Below are 23,633 nucleotides of genomic sequence, written 5' to 3'. Positions count from 1 at the left end.
AATTTTCAGAAAGTGGATTCCATGGCATATCATGATTGATGAAGTAAGTAATTTCTGGAGATTGGATTTGTAAATAGATTGAGCTGAAGCTGTAAAGCTTTTGGTTATATTTTTTAATTGCTTCTTTTACAAGGATTTGGTTGTGCCATGTTATATACAAAGAGCTGTGCATATTTGAACAAGACGCATTGCATACTGTGCATTTCTCTGTACTGCTTTACAATAACATACACAAATGCCTTAACCCTACTTGAAAGGGGGAATGGTTGAGGCAAAACATACTTTTTACTCTGACTCTACATGAGAAAAAAATATATAAGAATGGAGGGCTCCTAAATCTCTTGTTGTGCCCTGTTAAGTTACCTTTCATAACATCCAGGGGAACATGGTAGTAGTAGTCCTATCCCCTGCCACATGGCATTTATAGTAACATATGCTGCATTATTGTAGCCATTATTCAGTAATACAAGTATTGCAGTATTGTGAATTGTAAAGATGGTACAGTTAATGGCTAAGTTAAAGTCATAAGTTCTTCCAATTGAGAGTAATTGATGGGACTTTATAGGTATGCAATGGAAATGAAAATTGAAATGTGGTTTGCAAATTACTCAGAAGAGGATATATGACATATATGCCTATGACATATCACCATGACATTCAAAGAAAATGGCCAAAATACATAGTACACATATATATATGCAAAGGCTGCATTCTCCTTTTGAAGGTGAGGGGTCAACTGAGTCAAAGTACACACCCGCACCAAATAATTCACCCAGACACTACCCTTCCCATGTCAGCACCTTGGGGAGTAAGAATGTCCAAAGCACTGCTGTAATGGTATTGTATCTGCCCAAATTTTAACAGTGACCTTTGTAATGATTATATATGTGTATGTGTAATTGTATTTACCTAATTGTAGTGTGCAGGAAAGGATCAATGTTCATTGGGTCTCGTCTCCTATTCTACAATTTTTATCATACCTAGCCTCAAATTTGTGTGTGTGGTTGTGTATATATGGATTTATATATGTGTATATTTATATACACACATATATATGTATATATATATATATACATTTATTATATATATATGTGTATATTTATATACACACATATATATGTATATATTTACCTAGTTGTATATATGGGTAGGGGAACTATGTAGTGACCTGTCTTTGTATCTCTTAGCATCTAGTTTGTTCTTAAATTCATGTATGGTTTTTGCACACTTGTTTCATCCAATTTGATCCAGACATCCACCACTGTGTGAAAAACTTTTTTTTTTTTTTTTAATCTCTTCTATAACTATCCTTTTTGAGTTTCTCTTCATGTCCTCTTGTTTATCTTTTATCCCATTTTAATAAGTCTTCCCTATCAAGGACTTCCATGCCTTTCATGATTCTGTAAATGGCCAGTAGATTTCCATTTTCTCTTCTTTGTTCCAGGGTTGGTAGATCTAGTTTAGACAATCTTTGTTCATATATCAATTTTGAAAGTGTTGGTGCCATCTTTGTCGTTGCTCTTTTGATTCTTTCTATTTTCTTTATATTCTTTTTTGTACTGGGTGTCCATAGTGTCACAGCATACTTATCAGTGTGACTTATATATTTTTTTTTACCATTACTTCATCCAATTAAAAGCCACCTTTATTGATCTTAGTAAATTGTAGGTTTCTCCAACTATTTTGTTTATATGCTTGTCTGGTGACATGTCTTTGTTAATAATTACTCCTAGGTCCTTTTCAGAGCTAACTTTTTTACTTCCTTTATACAAATTTTATATTGTCCTGATATTCTTTTTTTACTTTTTCCAAACCCCATTATACATTTTTTGATGTTTAAGTTCACTTCCCACTTTTGGCTTCATTGCCAGACTTTGTCCAGGTCTCTCTGTAGTGATTCACAGTCTTTTTCTGTACTTTCTTTAGTAGCTTTGCATCATCTGCAAAGAGATTCATATAGCGTTCTACACCATCCATGTAATTTTTGCTACTGTGCTTGTCAGGGAGACCGGTCTGTAATTTGATGGGTCTTCCTTGTTTCCTCCCTTATAATTTGGTACAATAATTGCCTTCTTCCAGTCCTGTGGCACTTTTCCTTCTTTAAGTGAGAATTTAATTATATTGTATATTTTATCTGTTAATTCTTCCGTGCATTCTTTCAGTATCCAATTTGCAATTCCGTCGGGACCATGTGATTTTCTGATGTCAAGGGTTTTGATTTGGTCACTGATTTCATTCTGTGTTACAATTATTTCTTTCATTGAGGGGGATCTCTATTTCCTCACAGTTAGGTGAGTTTTCTATTGTGAATACTGATTTGAAATGGTTGTTCATAATTTCAGCCATTTCCAGTTCTTCTGTATATTCATGTTTACCTTGACGCAGCTTTTCTATTTCTTGTTTGTTCTTCAGTTTGCCATTTACATACCTGTAAAATAGTTTGGGTTCTTCCTTGCATTTTTCTATTATTTTTTTTTCATAGTTTCTCTTTTTCATCTCTGTGGATTTTTACATACATACATATACCAAGGCTTTTCCCCCCTTACAAGGGAGGTAGCCAAAAAGGAAAAGGCATAAAATCATTTCCACCCATTCCATCCCTGAATACACTCCTCACCCCTCCAACCTCCCTCTTATCTTAGCACCTCCTGGATGACGGGTCATCCCTGCACCTTGTCCACTGCCCTGGGTCAAAAGCAGTGTCACAAGACACAGCACATCCACAGAAAGGCCGCTTCATTAAATCGGCGACCCCCCCCTCTCCGTCCCCCCATTGCATAAAAGGAGAGGACGGGGAGAAATCCCTTCAGGCTGCATCAAATTTTGCTCACACATACTACTTCACCCCCCATCCACCCGCCCATTCCACCTCATGCAATCACAACATCATCCATATACAATCATTCTCCATTCACCCCTGTCTTCTATCCTCTCCCGTCCTTCCTCAACAGACATTCCCCTCTTCCCCAAAGCCCCTTCACCCCATCCATCCACCTCATCCTAGGACGTCCCCTCATGTTCACTCCCTCCACATCTGCCTTCCATACCTCTTTTACTAGTCTTTCTTCACTCATTCTTTCCATGTGTCCAAACCATCCTAATATTCTTTCATCAACCCTATCTCCCAGCTCCTTTTCCACCCCTGTTCTCCTCCTCACCTCCTCATTTCTCACTCTATCTAGCCTAGTAACCCCCATCATACTTCTCAGACACCTCATCTCAAACACATTCAAACTCCTTCTCTCTTCCTCTCTTATGTTCCATGTTTCTGCCCCATACAGTGCTGTTGGTACAATTACTCCTTCATACAGTCTCCTCTTCGCATTCATTCCCAAATGTCTATTCCTCATTACACTCTTTAACCTCTTCAGTACGGGCCAAAATCTCGTGGGCAGCATTAGCTGCCAGACGTACAATGTGTCGTAATAATACTCGCATCATAAAATATAGTCACCGCTTATATCGATCGTTCTCTCTTTCACCCGTGAATTTTGATAACCATAGAAAATGTGATGAAGACAGTTTAGAGAGTATGTCATTACGCAGGGGCATCTACAATAAATATAATCAAGACGCCGATATGGCAGCCTCGCGTATCCACTTGCTCCTCATGCCGCCTACGTATGCGGCACCGTATGGAAGGGGTTAATCCACCAAGGCATTTACTCGCTTCTCTCAATCTACATTCTACCTCCACCTTCACTCCACCTTTTCCTGCCACATTTGCACCCAAGTATCTAAAACTATCCACTTCCTCCAGTCGCTCTCCCTTAATGCTCACTTCCAGTCTACTGCCACTTTCACCCCTTGTACATCTCATCACCTTACTTTTACCCACATTTATCTTTAGCTTTAGCTTACATACTCATTTCTTAGTTTGATGTACATTTGCCATTTGCTTGTTTTCTTGACTCTCTTCCATTTCTTCCAAGCTTTGTCTCTTTTATCCTTAGCCTCACTACACCTTTTGTTGTACCAGTATGTTCTTTCCATTTTTTTTTTTTTTTTTTTGTGGTACGTATTCATTTACTCCCTCATTGTAAAATTCTTTTAGTATATTCCATTTCTCTTCCACCCCTGTTTCTTCATTTAGGAATTTTTCCCAGTTCACGTTTCAAAAGAATTTTTTGAGTTTCTCAAAATTTGTTTTCTTGTACATTAGTCTTCCTATTCTATGTTTATCATTTCTGCTTTGATCCATTTGCTCTTTCAACTCAAATTCTATTAGTACATGGTCACTTTCCTATCGGAGTTTTGTAATAGATTTTATTGACAATTTCAGGCTCTGTCGTAAGTATTAAATCCAACCTTGATGGTTCTTCATTACCTCTGTATCTGGTGTTTGCCCTTGTCCACTAAGTCATTGTGTATTCGATGGTCATGTTGAGGAGGACGTTGCCCCAGAGTTCCTTTCCACCCTTCACTGTCATTTCTTCCCAACATATTTCTATTGAATTAAAGTCACCCATAATTACTGTATTTCCTCTGTCCTTCAGCATATTAGTTAATTCATATTTTGTATCTTTTAATATTTTAGAATGATCACTTTCTGTCCAGGACTGTGTTTTGGGGGGCACATACACCACTACAAATTTTCTATTCTTCATATGTTTGTGTGTGTGTGTGCATTTACCAAGTAGTATCTTATGGGAAGGGGAGTTACACTCATGGTGTCCCATCTCTTTATCTCGTCATATTTAATTTGCTCTTAAGTTTTTATATTGTTTCTGCACACACTATTGTTTCATCTAGTATGTGTCATATATCCATCACTTTGTGGGGAAAGATTTTTTTTTCAGGTCTCCTTTATAATTGTCCTTTTTGAGTTTCCTTCCATGTCCTCTTGTGTTTTTCTTATCCAAATTTAGTAAGTCATCTCTATCAAGGATTTCCACACTTCTCATAATTATGTTGATGGTCAACAAGTCGCCTCTTCTCTTTGTTCCAGAGTTTGTAGTTCTAGTTTTGACAATCTTTCTTCCTATGACATTGTTGAGAGTGTTGGGGCCATCGTCGTAATTGCTATCTGGATTCTCTCAATCTTCCTTATATTCTTTATAGTACTGGATGACCATAGTGTCACTGCATACTCTAATTTAGGCCTTATCAGTGTGAATAGTATTTTCTTTAGCATTTCTTCATCCAAGTAAATAAAAGCCACTTTTATTTATCTTAGCAAGTTATAGGTTTCACTGACAATTTTATTGATCTGTTTGTCAGGGGACACATCTTTTGTGATGATCACCCCCAGGTCTTTTTTAGATCCCACTTTCTTTACTTCTTTTTCACAAATTTTATATTGTCCTGATTTTTTTTTTTTTTTTTTTCCCCTCCAATTTTTAATGCCACCAGAAAAATGATCAATGAGGATCTGGATATAGAGGCCTAATGGCCTGCATCCAGTAACAACATAAGTAAACATTATGCTACATTTCTTAATGTTGAAGTCCACTTCCCGCTTTGACTCCATTTGCTGACCCTGTTCACATCTCTGTAGTGAGTCTCAGTCTGTTACAGTACTCACTTTCTTTAACAATTTTGCATTATCTGCAAAGAAGCTCATGTAACATTTCACACCCTCGTCCATGTCATTCACATAGCTAACATTATTGGAGCCAACACTGATCCTTGTGGAACTCCACTAATTACCTCTTCCCAAGTAGAACTCTTATCTCTGAGCACTACCCTCATTTTACTTTCATGCAAAAAGTCCTACATCCATTTCAATAGTTTGACTTGTATCCCCCCTATGATTTCCAGTTTTCTTAATCATTTTTTGTGAGGGACTTTTAAACTCTTTGTAGATCTAGGAATGCACAGTCAGCCCATCCATCCCTTTCTTTTATTATATATGTGTGTGTGTACATACATATACCAATGACTATTTCCCCCTTACAGGGAGGTAGCCAAAAAACAAAGGTATAAAATCCACTCCTACCTATTCCATCCCCACATACTCCACTCCCATTCACCCCCTCCCTTCCTCTAGGTGGCTTGTCCTGGATGACAGGTCATTCCTGCATCTCACCCACTGCCCTGGGTCAAAAGCAGTGTCACATGACACAGCATATCCACAGTAAGGCCAGTTCATTTTCATCAGCAAACCCCCCTCTTCATCAATATATCATTCACACATACTCCATCACCCCATCACCCCCATTCCCTTCTATGCATGACAGTATCAACCATACACAACCACTCTCCACTCACCCCTATCTTCTGTCTTCTCCCTTCCTTTCTCAACAGACATTCCCCTCTTTCCCAATACCCCTATTACTCCATCCATCCATCTCATATTTGGTCACCCCCTCATGTTCATTCCTTCCACCTCTGCCTTCCATACCTCTTTTACTAATCATTCATTCTTTCCATGTATCCAAATCATCCCAATACTCTCTCATCAACCCTATCTCCCAACTCCCTTTCCACCCCCCATTCTCCTCCTCACCTCATTTCTCACTCTATCCAGCCTAGTAACCCCTATCATACTTCTTAGGCACCTCATCTCAAACATATTCAAACTCCTCTCTTCTCTTATGTTCCATGTTTCTGTCCCATACAGAGCTGTTGGCACAATAACTCCTTCATACAATCTCCTCATAGCATCCATTCCCAAATGTCTATTTCTCATGACACTTATTAATCCCCCAAATCATTTACTTGCTTCTCTCAACCTATATTCTACTTCCACCTCCACTCCTCCCTTTCCTACCACATTCACACCCAATTATCAAAAACTATCTATTTCCTCAAGTTTCTCTCCCTTAATACTCACTTCCAGTCTGCTGCCACTTTCTTTCCTTGCACATCTCATCACCTTACTTTTACCCACATTTATCCTCAACTTCCTTCTTTTGCACACCTTCCCAAACTCTGACACTAACTTCCTCAATACCTCTGATCTTGCCACAAGCACAGTGTTGTCAGCAAACAACAACTGGCTTTTCTCCCACTTCTCTCCATTTTCTTTAACCATCTCTAATCCCCGACCCATTACCCTTATGTTTACCTCTCGCACCACTCCATCCATGTATAAATTGAACAGCCAAGGCGAACACATCCCTGGGAAAGTCCCACTTTTACCTTAAGCCACTCACTCTCTCCATTTCTGATTCTAACACAGGGTCTACTACATACATATCATACATATACCAAAGGCTTTTTTCCTCTTACAAGGGAGGTAGCCAAAAAACAAAGACATAAGATCCACTCTCACCCATTCCAATTTCACATACTCCACTCCCATCCACCCCCCTCCCTCCCTCTCATCTTGGGTCCTCCTGGATGATGGGTCATCCCTGCATCTCACCTACTGACCTGGTTCAGAAGCAGTGTTGGAAGATACAGTACATCCACAACAAGGCCGCTTCATTAACCCCTTCCATACTGTGACACCTACGTAGGCGTCATGAGGAGCAAGTGGGTATACGAGGATGCCGACGTTGGCGTCTTGATTATATTTATTGTAGTCGTCCCTGCATGACCCACATACTCTGTAAACTGGCTTCATCATATTTTCTATGGTTATCAAAATTCACGGGTGAAAGAGAACGAGCAATAGAGCAGTGACTTTATTTTTTATAATGCGAATATTATGACGCAACATCGCACGTCTGGCACCTAATGCTGCCAGACATGCGATGTGGCCTGTATTGAAGGGGTTAAATTGGTGACCCCACCCCCCTGCTCTGTCCCCTCATGTAGAAAAGGAGAGGACGGGGAGAAATCCCTTTGAGCTGTGTCAATTTATTTTTCACACATACTCCTTCACCCCCATCCCCCCCACCCACTCATCCTCATGCATCACAGCATCATCCATACACAACCATTCTCCATTAACGCCTATCTTCTGTCCTCTCCTGTCCTTCCTCAACATGCATGCCCCTCTTCCCCAATGCCCATTTAAGCCCATCCATCCATGTCATCCTTGGTCACCCCCTCATGCTCACTCTTTCTACCTCTGCCTTCCACACCTCTTACTATTCTTTCTTCACTCATTTTTTCCATATATCCAAACAATTCCAATACTCTTTCATCAACTTTATCTCCCAACTACCTTTCCACCCTCATTCTAAAAAAATGTAAAGAAGAATTAATGGACAAAATATATAACATAATAAGTTGCTCACTCATAGAAGGAAAAATACCAAAGGACTGAAAAAATGCCAATATTGTTCCAATATATAAAGGAGGAAACAAAGACGATTCAACAAGTTACAGACCGGTCTCCCTTACAAGCACTGTAGCCAAAATTTGTGAAAAATTATTATCAAGAATAGATGAATAAAACACTTGGAAGAAAATTTAATAAGCCCTAGACAATTTGGATTCAGACAGGGAAGATCATGTGCCACAAACTTGATCTGTTTCTAATCAAGACTGATAGATATAATACAAGAAAGGGATGGATGGGCTGATTGTGCTTTCCTTGACTTATAAAAACCCTTTGACAAAGTACCACACGAAAAATTCTTAGAAAAAACTGGAAAACATAGGGATACAAGGTAAATTACTAAAGTGGATGGAAGATTTCTTGTATGGCAGAAAAATGAGAGTAGTACTCAGAGAAAAGAGTTCATCTTGGGAGGAGGTGATTAGTGTAGTTCCACAGGAATCGGTATTGGCTCCAATAATGTTCACTATGTATGTGAATGACATGGATGAAGATGTGGAATGTTACATGAGCTTCTTTGCAGATGATGCTAAATTGCTGAGGAAAGTGAATACTGAAACGGATTGTGAATCACTACAGAGACCTAAACAAGGTTTGGAAATGAAGAGAGACTGGCTAAATTGAAATTGCCAACTTTGGAATAAAGAAGAGAAAGAGGCAACCTGTTGACCATCTACAGAATCATGAAAGGCATGGAAATCCTTGATAGAGAGGACTTACTGAATTGCAATAAGAGAAATACAAGGATACATGACAAGAAACTCAAAAAGGATAGTTATAGAAGAGGCCTGAAAAAAAAGTTTCCCTCACAGAGTGGTGGATATCTGGAACAAACTGGATAAAACAATAGTGTGTGCAACAACTATACACAAATTCAAGAGCAAACTAGACACTGAGAGATACAAAGATGGGACACCACGAGCATAGCTCCCCTTCCTGTAAGATATAATTAGGTAAACAACAACTGGCTTTTATCATGCAGTATGAAGAAAAAAATAACAGAAATAAAAAATGTAATGCTCTTAGTTGGCATGGTGTAGTACCTCTCACAAAATTAAGCATTTCCTGTCATTGCCCAGAGCCCCACACTCATATGGCTCACCAAATCAGTCATACAACAGTTACTCCAAGTGTATCTTATGTTTACATCCACTTGGTATTTTCCAATTTTCTCTGAGTACTACTCTCATTTTTCTGCCATACAAGAAATCCTCCATCCAGTTTAGTAATTTACTTTTTATCCCTCCTATGTTTTCCAGTTTTTTTTAATAATTTTTCGTGTGGTACTTTGTCAAAGGCTTTTTGTAAAGCTAGGAAAGCACAATCAGCCCAACCATCCCTTTCTTATATTATATCTATCAGTCTTGATTAGAAACGGATTAAGTTTGTGGCACATGATCTTCCCTGTCTGAATCCAAATTGTCTTGGGTTTATTAAAATTACTTCCAGGTGTTTCATCCATCTATTCTTGATAATAATTTTTTCACAAATTTTGGCTACAGTGCTTGTAAGGGAGACTGATCTGTAATTTGTTGAATCTTCTCTGTTTCCTCCTTTATATATTGGTACAGTATTGGCATTTTTCCAGTCCTTTGGTACAGTATTTTTCCTTCTATGAGTGAGGAACTTATTATGTTATATATTTTGTCCATTAGTTCTTCTTTACATTCTTTTAGTACCCAATTTATAATTCTGTCTGGGCTGTGTGATTTCCTGACATTAAGGTTCATTAATTGATTCGTTTTTTTTTTTTTTTGTGTTGTTATTTCCCTCATGGGGTATGATCATACTTCAATTCCTTCATCCCAACTTGAAGTGATTGATCATGACTTCAGCCATTTCAAAATCTTCTGTATATTTTATATTTCTGTGGCATGGTTTCACCATTTCCTTTTTATTTTTAAGTTTATCATTCACATATCTATAGAATAGTTTGGATTGATCTTTACATTTTTCTATGATGTCTTTTACATAGTTTCTTTTTTCCTCTCTGCACACTTTTACACATTCATTTGTATGGTTGACATATGCTTTGCCATTTTCTGTTTTTTTGTTTTGTTTTTGTATTTTCGTTTTCCAGCTTTTCCAAGCTTTCTTTTATCTTTTGCCTCACTGCATCTTCTGTTGAACCAGCACTTAATGTACACCTTTTCCTGTTTCTGTCTTGGTACATATTTATTCACTCCTTCATTATAAATTTCCATCAAAATCATCCATTTCTCTTCCACTTGTGTCTCTTCATTGTAGAATTTTTCCCAATTTGCATTTTGAAAGAATTTCTTAAGTTTCCCAAAGTCTGTTTTGTTGTACATCAGTCTTCCTTTTCTGTATTTCTCATTTCTATATATATATATATTTTCTCCTTTAGTTCAGCCTCTATTAGTACTCTTACCAAATGGTGTCTTGTATTCAAGTTTATCCACAATTTCAGGTTCTATTGTAGATATTAAACCTCATCGCAACAATTCTTCATTACCTCTATATCTGGTATTTTCTTTTACCCATTGTGTCATTGTATGTTCTATAGTCATGTCTATGTATATATATATATATATATATATATACATACATATTACATACCAGACTACGTATAGACTACTGCAGAAGATTAAAGTTGTGTTCCATTATATGGATGAAGAGATATTGAAAAAACTCACTGAAACCCCGATACATCCAAGACTGGAATATGCATCAGTAGTATGGTCCCATACAGAATGAAGGATATAAGCAAGATTGAGAGAATACAAAGGTCAGGCAAGCCTGGCAGATAAACCATAGGAAAGACTAAAAGTACTGGGTCTACCAACTTTGAAGAATCGAAGAGAAAGAGGTGACATGATTACAGTGTTCATGTCACTAATGGGGATAGAATGAATAGAAGAGATCTGATTAAAGATGGGAGGGCTTGAGGTCATGGAAGTAAATTAAGAAAGACCACTTGTCGAAAGGATGTGAAGAAATACAGTTTTCCATACAGATGTATAAATATGTGGAATAGTTTAGAAGGTGATATAGCCCAAGCTTTGTCCAGAAATGGTATTCAAGGAGGAACACAATGATGAAGAGACCTTTTTAGGATTCCATACAGCTACAGCTTCAGGACATTGAGCAGAACAACTGAGACAGCTGACTTGTCATGCCCCAGCATCGCATCCTATTTGCCAAGTTGGGACAAGGGAAATTGAAGAGTGGTTGCAAGCAGACATCAATGAGCCTATTGTGGAAGAGATGACAGATGAGGCCATAGTCACCAGTCTTCTTACCCCTACCCACAACACTGCACCTGAGCAAGAATCTGACAAAGAGGAGGAGGAGGAGAGAGTGACATGGAATAGGCTCACAAAGGTCTAGCTAAGTTTGTTTCCTTTGTGGAGGGCAGTGATAACTACAATGCTTTTGAGGAGATGGCTGCCCACATTTTGCTGGACACCTTTCTTACCAAAACAGCCAAATTCTGCAGGTAGACAGATATCAGGAAGTTTGGATGCACAGCACACAGGAAGAGCAAGGCTCCTATTCCAGCCCCTTGCCCAGCAACCTCCCTACAAGCAATGGAAGACAACAATGCCCCATGGTGTCCATACAAGAAAAAGGACATTGAGGCTATGGAAGCAGTTCAAAGAAGAGCAACAAAGTTGGTCCCTAGCCTGAAGGATTTGCCTTACCCTGAACGATTGAGGAAATTAGACCTTCCTACACTATCATACCGTAGATCAAGAGGGGACATGATAGAAACCTTTAAAATTGTGAACAATTTATATGATAGTGAAGTGAGCAGGGGATTATTTATTGAACTTGCCGGTTCAGTGACTCGAGGACACACCAAGAGGATCTACAAGCAGCGCCCAAGATTGGACATCAGGAAATTCACTTTCTGCAGTCGTGTTGTGAACAGCTGGAATAGTCTTCCTGATCATGTTGTGAACGCAAATTCAGTTGTGAGTTTTGAAAAGAGATTGGATAGTGTATGGAAACATCAAGATCAAATATTCGATTACACAGCTCAAATAAATAACAAACACCTAGACCACAATGACCACTAGACCCCAGATGACCTAAGTTTTAGTCATTTAGAGCCGGAGTCACAGGCTCAATAGCCTCTTCCGGGACCCTTCTATGTATATGTCTATGGAACCAGCACTTCAAGATCAGCTGTTGAAGCAGTGTTCTGCCCTTTACTCTTCTGACATGGAATAAGTGTGTTTAGTTTGGGCTAAGAGAATAAAGAAAATGCAAAAATATATAAAACAGAAAATATAAAAAAAGTTGTGTGCAAGTGATTTCTTTTTCATTAAAAGTGCGTTCATTTGTTTGTAGGCCATGCTAAGAGAAAAAAGAAAATGCATAAAAAGTATATAAAACAGAAAATGTAAAAAAATTGTGTGCGATTACTTTTTCACTAAAAGTATGTTCATTTGTTTGTAGGCTCATTTGGAAAAATAAGATAGGTTCCAATTTAGGTTCATTTGTTGATTAACACTTTATCTTATACAACTACTTTGTTGTGTTTATATTATTTACAAGGTTTAGGTAGGAAATTAAATGGATTTTGGGTAGTTTTATATATATATTTTTTTTATCTAGTGTCATTGGAAAAGTCTGGTGATAGCACGATAATCAGAACTGTGCTATATATATATATATATACCAATGAGTTAGGTAGCCAAAAAATAAAGGCATAAAATTCATTCTCACCCATTCCATCCCCATATACTACACTTGCATTCACCCCCATCCCTCTCTCTTATCTTGGCTCCTCTTGAATGATGGGTCATCCCTGCAACTTGCCCACTGCCCTTGGTCAGAAGCAATGCAGCAAGACACAGTACATCCACAGCAAGGCTGCTTCATTTAATCAACGACACCCCCTTTCTGCCCCCTCATGCAGAAAAAGAGAACACGGGGAGAAATCCTTTCAGGCTGCATCAAAATATCATTCACACAGAGATCTGAAAAAAAAAACTCCACAAAGAGTGGTGGATGTCTGGAACAAATTGGATGAAATAATAGTATGTGTAAATACCATACATGAATTTAAGAACAAACTAGATGTTGCAAGATAAAAAGACAGGACACCATTGAGCATAGTTCCCCTTCTCATAGAATACTAGGTAAATACAACTAGGTACATACTCCCTAACCCTTCCATCCCCCACCCACTCCCATGCATCACAGCATCATCTATACACAACCATTCTCCATTCACCTTTGTCTTCTGTCTTCTCCCTTCCTTCCTCAACAGACATTCCCCTCTTTCCCAATGCCCCTTTTACCCCATCCATCCATCTCATCCTAGATTGTCCCCTCATGTTTATTCCTTCCACCTCTTTCCATGTGTCCAAACCATCCCAATGCTCTTTCATCAACCCTATCTCCCAACTCCCTTTCCACCTCCGTTCTCCTCCTCACCTCCTCATTTCTTACTCTATTTAGCATAGTAACCCCTACCATACTTTTCAGGCACCTCATATCAAACTAGACACTTTAAGATACAACTAGGTAAATACAATCAAACTCCTCTCTTATGTTCCATGTTTCTGCCCCATACAGTGTTGTTGGCACAATAACTCCTTCATACAATCTCCTCATGGCATCCATTCCCAAATGTCTATTTCTCATTGTACTTTTTAATCTCCCAAGGCATTTACTTGCTTCTCTCAATCTATATTCTACCTCCACTCCTCCCTTTTCTACCACATTTGCACCCAAGTATAAAAAATCATCCAATTCCTCCTATCTCTCTCCCTTAATACTTACTTCCAATTTGCTGCCACATTCTGCACTTGTTCATTTCATCACCTTATTTTTACCCACATTTTCTTCAACTTTCATCTTTCACACACCTTCCCAAACTCTGACACTAACTTCCTCAATCCCTCCTCTGACCCTGCTACAAGTGTAGTGTCATCAGCAAACAACAGCTGGCTTATCTCCCACTTTTCTCCATTTTCTTTAACCATCTTCAATCCCTGGCCCATTACCCTTGTGTTTGCCTCTTACACCACCCAATCCATGTATAAATTGAACAGCCAAGGCGACATAACACATCCCTTGCAAAGTCCCACCTTTACCTCAAACCACTCACTCTCTCCATTTCTGATTCTAACACAGGTTATACTATTCTCATAAAAACTCTTGACTGCTCTTAACAACTTTCCTCATATCCCATATATCTGCAATACCTCCCACAGTGCCTTCCTGTCTACCTGTCATAAACCTTTTCCAAATCCATAAAGGTCCCAAAAAATCCTAACTTTTCCTAAAGCTTTCTCACATATTTGCCTTACCACAAAAATCTAATCCACACAACCCCTACCTGTCCTAAACCCACACTATTCCTCACCAATTACTCCCTCTGTTCCTCTTCTAATCTTCTCAATCAAAACCATCCCATAAGGCTTCCCAAATACACTCATCAAACATCCCTCTGAAACTACTACACACATTTGTCCCCTTTTCTCATGTAAAGCGGAATTGTACAGGCACTCCTCCAGTCCTCTGGTACTCTACCCTCCCTTAGACACACATTAAACAACCTTACTAGTCAGTTCACTATTTCTCTACCTCCTATCTTCAGATACTTCACATGACACCCATGCACAATACATACATACATATATATATATATACATATATATATACATATATATATACATATATATATATATATATATATATATATATATATATATATATATACACTACAAAGGATTACAAAGGCAGAGCATGCTGACAGGAGACCTTTTGGTCCATAACTAGGTCAAATGCAAATATATATATATATATATATATAATAATAATAATAATAATAATAATAATGATAAATAAGTAGATAAACAAAAATAGAAAATATAGATAATAAAATAATAAATTTATATATAACTAATAATAAATGTGAATCAAGCAAATAATGATAAGCAAACAAATGATAAATAAACAATAAAAAAATAAATGGCAGTCATTACAGCATCTTGCTTAGGTGTTTATCTAAATGATTCTTAAAGCTTCAAACTGAACTACATTGCATTACCTGTGCAGGAAGTTTATTCCATTCATTAACTACACAGTTGGCGAAGTTATTTCTACCCACTTCCAAATTAAATCTATTTCCTGACAGTTTGAGACCATTGTTTCTTGTCTGATCCTCATTCAATGTAAAACTTTTGTCACATATATACAATGCATATATATATATATATATATGTGTGTATGTGTATACATATATATATATATATATATATATATATATATATATAGAGCAAGGACCCAACAATATATATATATATATATGTGCAGAAGAAAATAGATGCTGGACTCATTGACATAAACTTATATTGATGAGTCCAGTGTTTACTTTCTTCTATACAGTGGTTCCTGAACTCCAGATCTTCATCAAAATATCGTTCACACATAAACACTCTCTACAGCCCCCATCTCCCACCCTCTACCCTCCATATATATATTTATATGTATTTACCTAATTGAGTGTATATGTATTTCCTGTTTTGAGCTTCACATTCTTAGAAATGCTGTTATATGCATGCTCTAGAATAGTAAAGGCAGTTGTAGAATCATTGTGTATGCACTAGCACACATGAGCTCATGCAAACAAGCACCAATGACAATAAAGTTACTTATTCCAAAGATTTGTTGCTAACATAGTTAAGATGTTAAATATTTTTGAGGGAAAATGTTAGTATGAAGTAGACAAGGAGAGAAAGGTCTTACATCAGTGTTAGTAAGCTTGAATGTGCTACATAAATGAGTAAAAGTTATGATATATATGAATTCTTTTTTGTGAAGTTCTCTAGCATGCAGTGCAGGGATTAATTCATATGTTTATTTTTGGGAGGGGATCTCATAGGTGGTTTGCATAAGGGAGAAGGGTCAAGAGGTAAGGCAGATCCCGTGAATGTTACAACCATCAGAAAGTGGTAACCATTTTTATGGTTGATTATGGTGAGCAGTTGTTGATTTGTTTTTAACAAAGTCAAAATAATGTGTATTTGATTTTTTTCTATTGAGTTTCTGCCAAACCATGATAGATCTTCATTATAAAAAATAAATAGATAAATAAGAAAATTGTGAGTGGCATGTGTTGATGTAGTTTGCAAGTGTTGTGAGATTGCTTTGATTGAGAATTGGTGCTCCATCATATATGGATGTGTGCACGTTGAACCAGATATAATTAAATCTGTTTTTATGCCAAAATATTGCAGCTGTTCAAAACATAGTCACCAATGCCAAAAATGCAAGGAATATCTTCTTGTATGGAAGCCAAAATATCTAGTCAGTTTTTGTTTGGTTTTAGTTCTCTATACAAGAACCATAGCATGTGCATACCTTTTTGTAGGTTATATATATATATATATATATTTCACAGGTGAAAAATGTAATCACACATTTGTCAATAACGTAGAAACCACAGTGGTTTCTACGTTATATATATATATATATATATATATATATATATATATATATATATATATATATATATATATATATGTATTTACCTAGTTGTATTTTACAGGAAGGGGAGCTATGCTCATGGTGTCCTGTCTTCATATCTCATTTTATCTAAACTGTTTTTAAATTCATGTATTGTTTTTGCACACACCACTTTCTCATCTAACTTGTTCCAAATGTCTATTACTCAGTGAGGAAAGCTGTTCTTTTTCACATCTCTTCTATAGCTGTCTTTCTTGATTTTCTTTCCGTGTCCTCTTGTATTTCTATCATCCCATATTATCAGATCCTCTGTATCAATAGTTTCTATGCCTTTCATGATTCTGTAAATAGTTATCAAATCTCTCTTCTTTGCTCTAATGTCTGTAGCTCAAGTTTTGCTAGTCTCTCTTCATATGATAGTTTTGAGAGAGTTGGTGCCAATTTTGTAATTGCTCTTTGTATTCTTTAAGTTTTGTCATACATTTTTTAGTACTTGGTGACCACATCGTTGCTGCATATTCCAATCTTGGTCTTATCAAAGTGATTAATATTTTCTTCACCATTTCTTCATCCAGGTATGTAAATGCCACTTTGATTGTTCTTATTAAATGATAAGTTTCTCCAAAAATCTTGTTTATATGTTTCTCAGGTGACATATTATTCATAATAATGACTCCCAGGTCCTTCTCATTTTCTACTTTTTTTATTCCTTCTTCTCCCAGTTTATATGATTCTATTATTCTTTTTTTTTGCTTTTTCCAAATTCCATTATACCGTATTTTTCGGATCATAAGGCGCAGGCAAAATCCTTAAAATCTGCCAAAATCGGGTGGTGCGCCTTATCGTGCGGTGCGCCTTATGTGTGGCTTCAGTGCAAAAAAATGCCTCGGATAGTGACGTACTATTTTGACACGTTTCGTAGCTAGCCTGCCGACGGCGACAGTGCATAGGCTTAACAAAAGTTACAACCAAGTTATAACCAAGGTGCATGTATCTTGACAAGAAAATTGCGAAAACTTCGACAGTTTTCGGGTCCATGCCACCGCATTCATTCACGCTATCATGGCTATGACATGATAGTGTCCACAACACAGACAGCCATTTTGCATTGGTCTAGTCTCGCTCCACTCAGACTGTAGTCATTTGGGTATTTTTTTGGTTTCGATCATGGGCGCAATATAGCAATATAAGATTAATTATTAATTTTGTAAATTAAAATGTATCAACGTAATATGCTAATGAAAGAAGTCGGTAGCATAGGATCGGGACGCCAACGTCTCTCATGACGACGACAACGAGGACGAGCCGGATGACATTTAATTTGCAGGTAATGATTTATTAAACACAGGTTAGATTAGGTTAGACGAATTTATCACCCTTTCATTTCGTCGACGTCGGCATCTATCATAACAAACATGGCGTACCATTCGTCCGACACGACTTCGTTACTTACGAAATCCGTTTCAGCAATTTTTTTGTTTTTTATTTCCGCTCACAAAATTGCATATTACGTTGATACATTATAATTTACAAAATTAATAATTAATTTTCTATTGCTATATTGCGCCCATGGTCGAAACTAAAAATTTACCTTCATTTGTAATCTTGTGTTTTTAAGTGAATAGAGAATTCCGGGAATAAACTGCTACTGTTGGTTTTATTCCCCACAATTCCCGTAACATGTTTGTTGTTTTATAGGGGTATTGGCAGGGCAGACCGTCCATGGAGGTGGTCTGATTTCACTGACCAAAATAAAAAATGTATAATTTATTTTTGTAATTTTGCTAAATCCCAACCGATTTTTCTCATTCAACAACGAAAATGTTCAGTTCTGAATGCACTCACATTTGCATGATTATCCAATGACGAGACCAGGTTAGCTAGGTCAACATGAAAATGGAATTCCTGATATTTGAGCTGAAGTAGTTCTCATGGGATGCAGAGTCACAATTTGAATTATCCATCTAGCTATCCCAATTCTCTAGATATTGCATTTTGAAGGGAAAATCGGGCCGAAACATGCGGTCTGACTAATCGCCGATCAAACGTAAACAATGACGGTTTTTACTGACAGGCACAATTTTATATAAGAATTTAGCATATGGTTGCATTATTTGACCTATTTTCTTTAGAATGTGTGATTTCCATGTAATTTAATCAAAGAATTACGTTTTTATCCTCTGTAAAATTACCCACCACAGCTACGAATACCATCAAATTACATGAAAATCACACAATTTAAAGAAAATAGTTTGAATAATTCAACTATATGCAATCTATTACACTAATAACACAACAGTAACAAACTTAATAGTGTAGCTTGATCCATACCACCAATGATCATAGCGGGCAGGACGAATCGTAGCTGTGGTCCATAATATTACGGAGGATAAAAACGTAAATTCTCTTTGATCATATTACATGAAAATCACACATTTTAAAGAAAATAGTTCAAATAATTCAACTATAAGTCTATTACACTAATAACATAATAGTAAGAAACTTAATAGAGTGAAGTTTGATTCATACCACCAGTGATCATAGATAAGATGGCGGGATGGACGTTGATGTTGTTGTTATCCGATAATCCGACCCGATAGAAAAAAAAACAAAAAAAAACTAATTAGTACCACCGATTTCTCAGCTCTTCCGTAACACGCTGCCTTTATTTTGGTATTAGAATAATCCGCGAGACTAGTAGTTTTCGTTCATTTTGGTCAGTTGCCAATACACTGAATTTATTTAGCTCATTTTTTACACTGAAATATAAACCAATTTTCGATTTACTGCTGAATGCAAGCCGCCATGTTTATCTTATGTTTTTATGTACCGACATGTAACTGATGATGTAATTGTTTGAAATTTACTACGATCGTATTAAATACACTCGCATAACATTTGTATGAATGAAATTTCCCGCGGTATGTAAATTTGGCCGTTTGCATGGCGTGCGCATAAAATGACGCGCTATTGTGCTCGTCATCGACGGTGGCGCCTCTGGTGGTGTTTGGCCTACCTAACCAGGTGCGCCTTATGTAAGGACGGGGAATAGCAAATTACGGGTGCGCCTTATGGTACGAAGCGCCTTATGGTCTGAAAAATACGGTACTACACTTCTTAGTATTGAACTCCATCTCCCACTTCCTACTCCATTCCCATACTTTATTGATATCACTCTGTAGTGACCCACAATCTTCTTCATTGTTCACTTTTTTTAACATTTTTGCATCATCTGCAAAGAAGCTCATATAACTTTTGATTTCTTCATCCATATCATTAATATATATAGCAAACATTATTGGGGTTAGAACTGTTCCTTGTGGAGCACCACGTATTACTTCATCCCAATCTGAATGTTTGTCTCTTATCACTACTCTTATTTTTCTTTCTTGCAAAAAGTTTTCCATCCATTTAAGCAGTTTGCCCTGTATTCCTCCTTCAGTTTCTAATTTCTTAAGCAACTTCTTATGTGGTACTTTGTCAAAAGCTTTTTTTTAGGTCTAGAAATGCACAATCAGCCCATCCATCTCTTTCTTGTATTATATCTATTAGCCTTGAATAGAAACATATTAAATTAGTGATGCATGATTGTCCTTGTCTGAATCCAAATTGCCTTGGATTTAGCACATTTTTTTCTAAATACTTTACCCATCTACTTTTGATAATTCTTTCACAATTTTTTGCTATTATACTTGTTAGAGAGACTGGTCTATAGTTGGTAGGGTCTTCTTTATTTCCCCCTTTATATATAGGTACTGTATTTGCTTTTTTCCAATCTTTTGGAACTTTTCCTTCTTTCAAGGAACTGTTTATTATGCTATGTATTTTGTCTGCCAGTTCATTCCTGCATTCTTTCAAAATCCAGTTTGCTATTTCATCTGGTCCATGCGATTTTCTGACATCAAGATTACTCAAGTGTTTCATTATTTCATTCTTTGTTACTTCTATTTCTTTCATAGGGGGGACTTTCTCTTCCCATTCGATCTCTCCAGGTTGTATGTTCTCCCTTGTAAACACCGATTTAAAATGCTTGTTCATAATGTCTGCCATTTCTATTTCCTCTGTGTATTTAACTCCTCCATGTCTTAATTTCTCTAATTCTTGTTTGTTTTTCAGTTTGTTGTTTACAAATCTGTATAATAGTTTTGGTTGATCTTTACATTTTTCTATGACATCTTTTTCATATTTTCTCTTTTCGTCTCTGCACACTTGTACATATTGATTTCTATAACTAGTATATATTTTCCATTTTCAGGTCTTTTGTCTTTCTTCTATTTGGTCCAAGCTTTATCTCTTTTGTCTTTTAACATATCCTTTTTCTTGTTTTCGTCTTGGAACATACTTTTCCACTCCTTCTTTATAAATTTTTGTCAAAATAGTCCATTTCTCTTCCACTGTTGTTTCCTTAGTGTGTATCCTTTCCCAGTCTGCTTTTTGAAAGAATTCTCTTATTTTATAAAAAAAAAAAAAAAAAATCCATACATCAATATTCCCTTTCTATATTGTTCATTTTTTTTCCCATGTATTTTTCCTCATTTAGTTCCAGTTCAACCAATATGTGGTCACTTTTACTTATTGGTGTCTTATATTCAATCTTGTCCACTATTTCGGGTTCTGATGTGATTATTAGGTCCAGTGTCGATGGTTCTTCCTCATTTCTATACCTAGTATTCTCTTGTATCCATTGCGTCATTGTATGTTCTATAATCATATAAAGTAGTACATTTCCCCATAGGTCATCTCCACCCTTCACTGTCATCTCTTTCCATTAGATTTCTTTACAATTAAAGTCACCCATTATAACTATTCTTCCTCCATCTTCCATTATCTTATTTAGTGTTATCGTTGTGTCTTCTAACATATTTTTGTGTTCTCTTCCCATGAAGCCATTTTAGGAGACACATAATTTACCACAAACTTCCTCCTCTTCCCATCCCTGTCCTCCACTTCCATGATAATCATCTCTACTCTGTTCCTTCCATATGTGACATTCCTCACATTTATATCCTTCTTAGTCAGGAACATAACTCCACCCCCTTGTTTTACCTCTCTGTTTCTAATCCAATAATTATATGCACCATGTCCTACACTGTTGGGTGAAAGTGTGCATTTCAATATTGTCTCTACAATTCCCATTATGTCCTGTTCTTTTTCCTTCAGGTAATCATTCAGTTCATTCAAGCTTGTTATTAAGCTATCTATGATTGTGTAAGACACTTTTAATTTTCTGCTACTTCCATTGTGTTTTCTGTTTCCTTTCCATTTTTCTCTGCTATGAACCATTTCCTCACTTTCATATTCACTACTCTCCAATAGAATTTCTCTTTTTCTGACTCTGTTCTGTTCTCGTTTTTTCCCTTAGCTTCTAGTCTTTTTGTTTTCTCATCCTCTCTTTCCTCTTTATTCATTTCTCTTTTTATCCATACCCATTTATATTGATCACTGTCTGCTAGTTTTCCTGTTTTTGCTGAGATATTCTCTGCTGTCGTTTGTGATCTGAATTTGATCTTAATTGGTCTGGTCTTATCTGTATTGTGTTTCTCTAGTTTATTTCTTCAATTTCTTTCCCTGTTTCTTGTCCATCCTCTTGAACTACTTCTAATATCTTGTTTACCTTTTCCTTCTCCTCTTTTACTCTTGTGGTTCTATTTAGATTATGCTTCTCCTCCATCCTTAATATAATTATACATTTCTTTTTATCCGCTAAGTCTCTTACTATATTCTCCTTCTCTCTCATGAATTTAATGACTGTGTCCTTAGTTTGTTCTTTCATCTGTTGTGTCACTATATCTCTAAATACAATTTTGTTGTTCTCTTGGACTTTTCTCCAACCCTGTGCTTCTTTTGCTATGGACTCTTTATTCTCTTTATTATTATTCTTTAATTCCTCATTCTCATCTTTTACTTTTTTAACTGTCTTTTTAATTCTTCTATTTATTTAGGTTTTGATTCTCCTTCTTTGGTTCTTCCAATTTATCAACTCTTTGTGTATTCCGAGTAAGTTGGCTGAACCAAACCTCCCAATGTTTGGTCATTTTCTCTAGTTTTTCCTCTAAACTTGCTAATCGGGGGAGGTTGGCATCCCCCCTCATTAAATCCATAGAAATTATCATCTCCACTTTCTATTGTGTTGTTCTTATCTATATTTCTAAATTTAATGCTTTTACTGATATTTTCAACTTCACCTGCATCGTCTGCAGCCCTCTTGTTGACATTTCTTCTGACGTCTGGGGGAGCCCGTTCGTCTCCTTCCTCATTTCCTTCCAATTCCCTCTGTAATCCCTCCCTTTCTCTTTTTTCTTCACCTTCCCACTACACCACGAGCTTTCTCCTTCCCTACTAATACAACAAAGGTCCCTCATTGTTGAGATCCACGAAAATTGCACTTCTTTTCCGGAGTTCCAATGTTCGCTGTGTGTGTATGTGTAGCATTGTATAAGTATTCATGAAAAACCAGGATTTCATGTTCTTTATTTATTTTATTTATTTTTCCTTTCTTATGATTTTTTTTTTTTTAAGTTTGACTTGGCTCTGTATTGAAGTGTACTTTAATTCATTCAGTGTACCAGTAAATATGAATCAGATTTAAATTTCACAAGCTGTGAATGGCAGTCCTGGAGTATAGTGGTCCCATCTAGGAACACAATTTGTTCTCCTCCCTCTCCAGTGCTTAACTTGGCAAATATGGATTTTCAACAATTTCTACTATATTTAGACTTAAGGTTTTAAGCTTTTGGAGATATGTTGTTAGTAAGGGTGCATTTACACTGGTGCAACTTCTTGTGTGCACAGGAGGCATGCACTTATTTCATGGAGAGGCAACCAGAGGCATGCCTCTGTGCAAGGGGAGGCATGCCTCAAATCTGTGCGCACAGGCCAATGTGCACTGTACACACACGTAGGCGCAAGTGATGCCCCATCCCAGATGGGGAGACTCGTGCCAACAGTCACTAGTTGCATGCCAGCCACCATTTGATAATGTTTACTGCCAGTACGGTGGCTTGGTCAAACA

The 23,633-nt window shown here is 36.9% G+C and overlaps 1 protein-coding gene across 1 annotated transcript in view; it reads left to right on the top strand.

Annotated features, from left to right (window-relative positions):
• Positions 1–23,633, top strand: part of TBC1D16 (TBC1 domain family member 16) — a 164,779-nt gene that overhangs the window by 135,174 nt on the left and 5,972 nt on the right. The window lies entirely within an intron of this gene.

This window comes from Oratosquilla oratoria, chromosome 27, assembly GCF_046742065.1.
Source record: "Oratosquilla oratoria isolate Oo_2021 chromosome 27, ASM4674206v1, whole genome shotgun sequence".
In the NCBI taxonomy this organism is placed as follows: Eukaryota; Metazoa; Arthropoda; class Malacostraca; order Stomatopoda; family Squillidae; genus Oratosquilla; species Oratosquilla oratoria.
The sequence above is the reverse complement of the archived record's forward strand: the minus strand, read 5'-3'. Positions and strand labels throughout refer to the sequence as shown.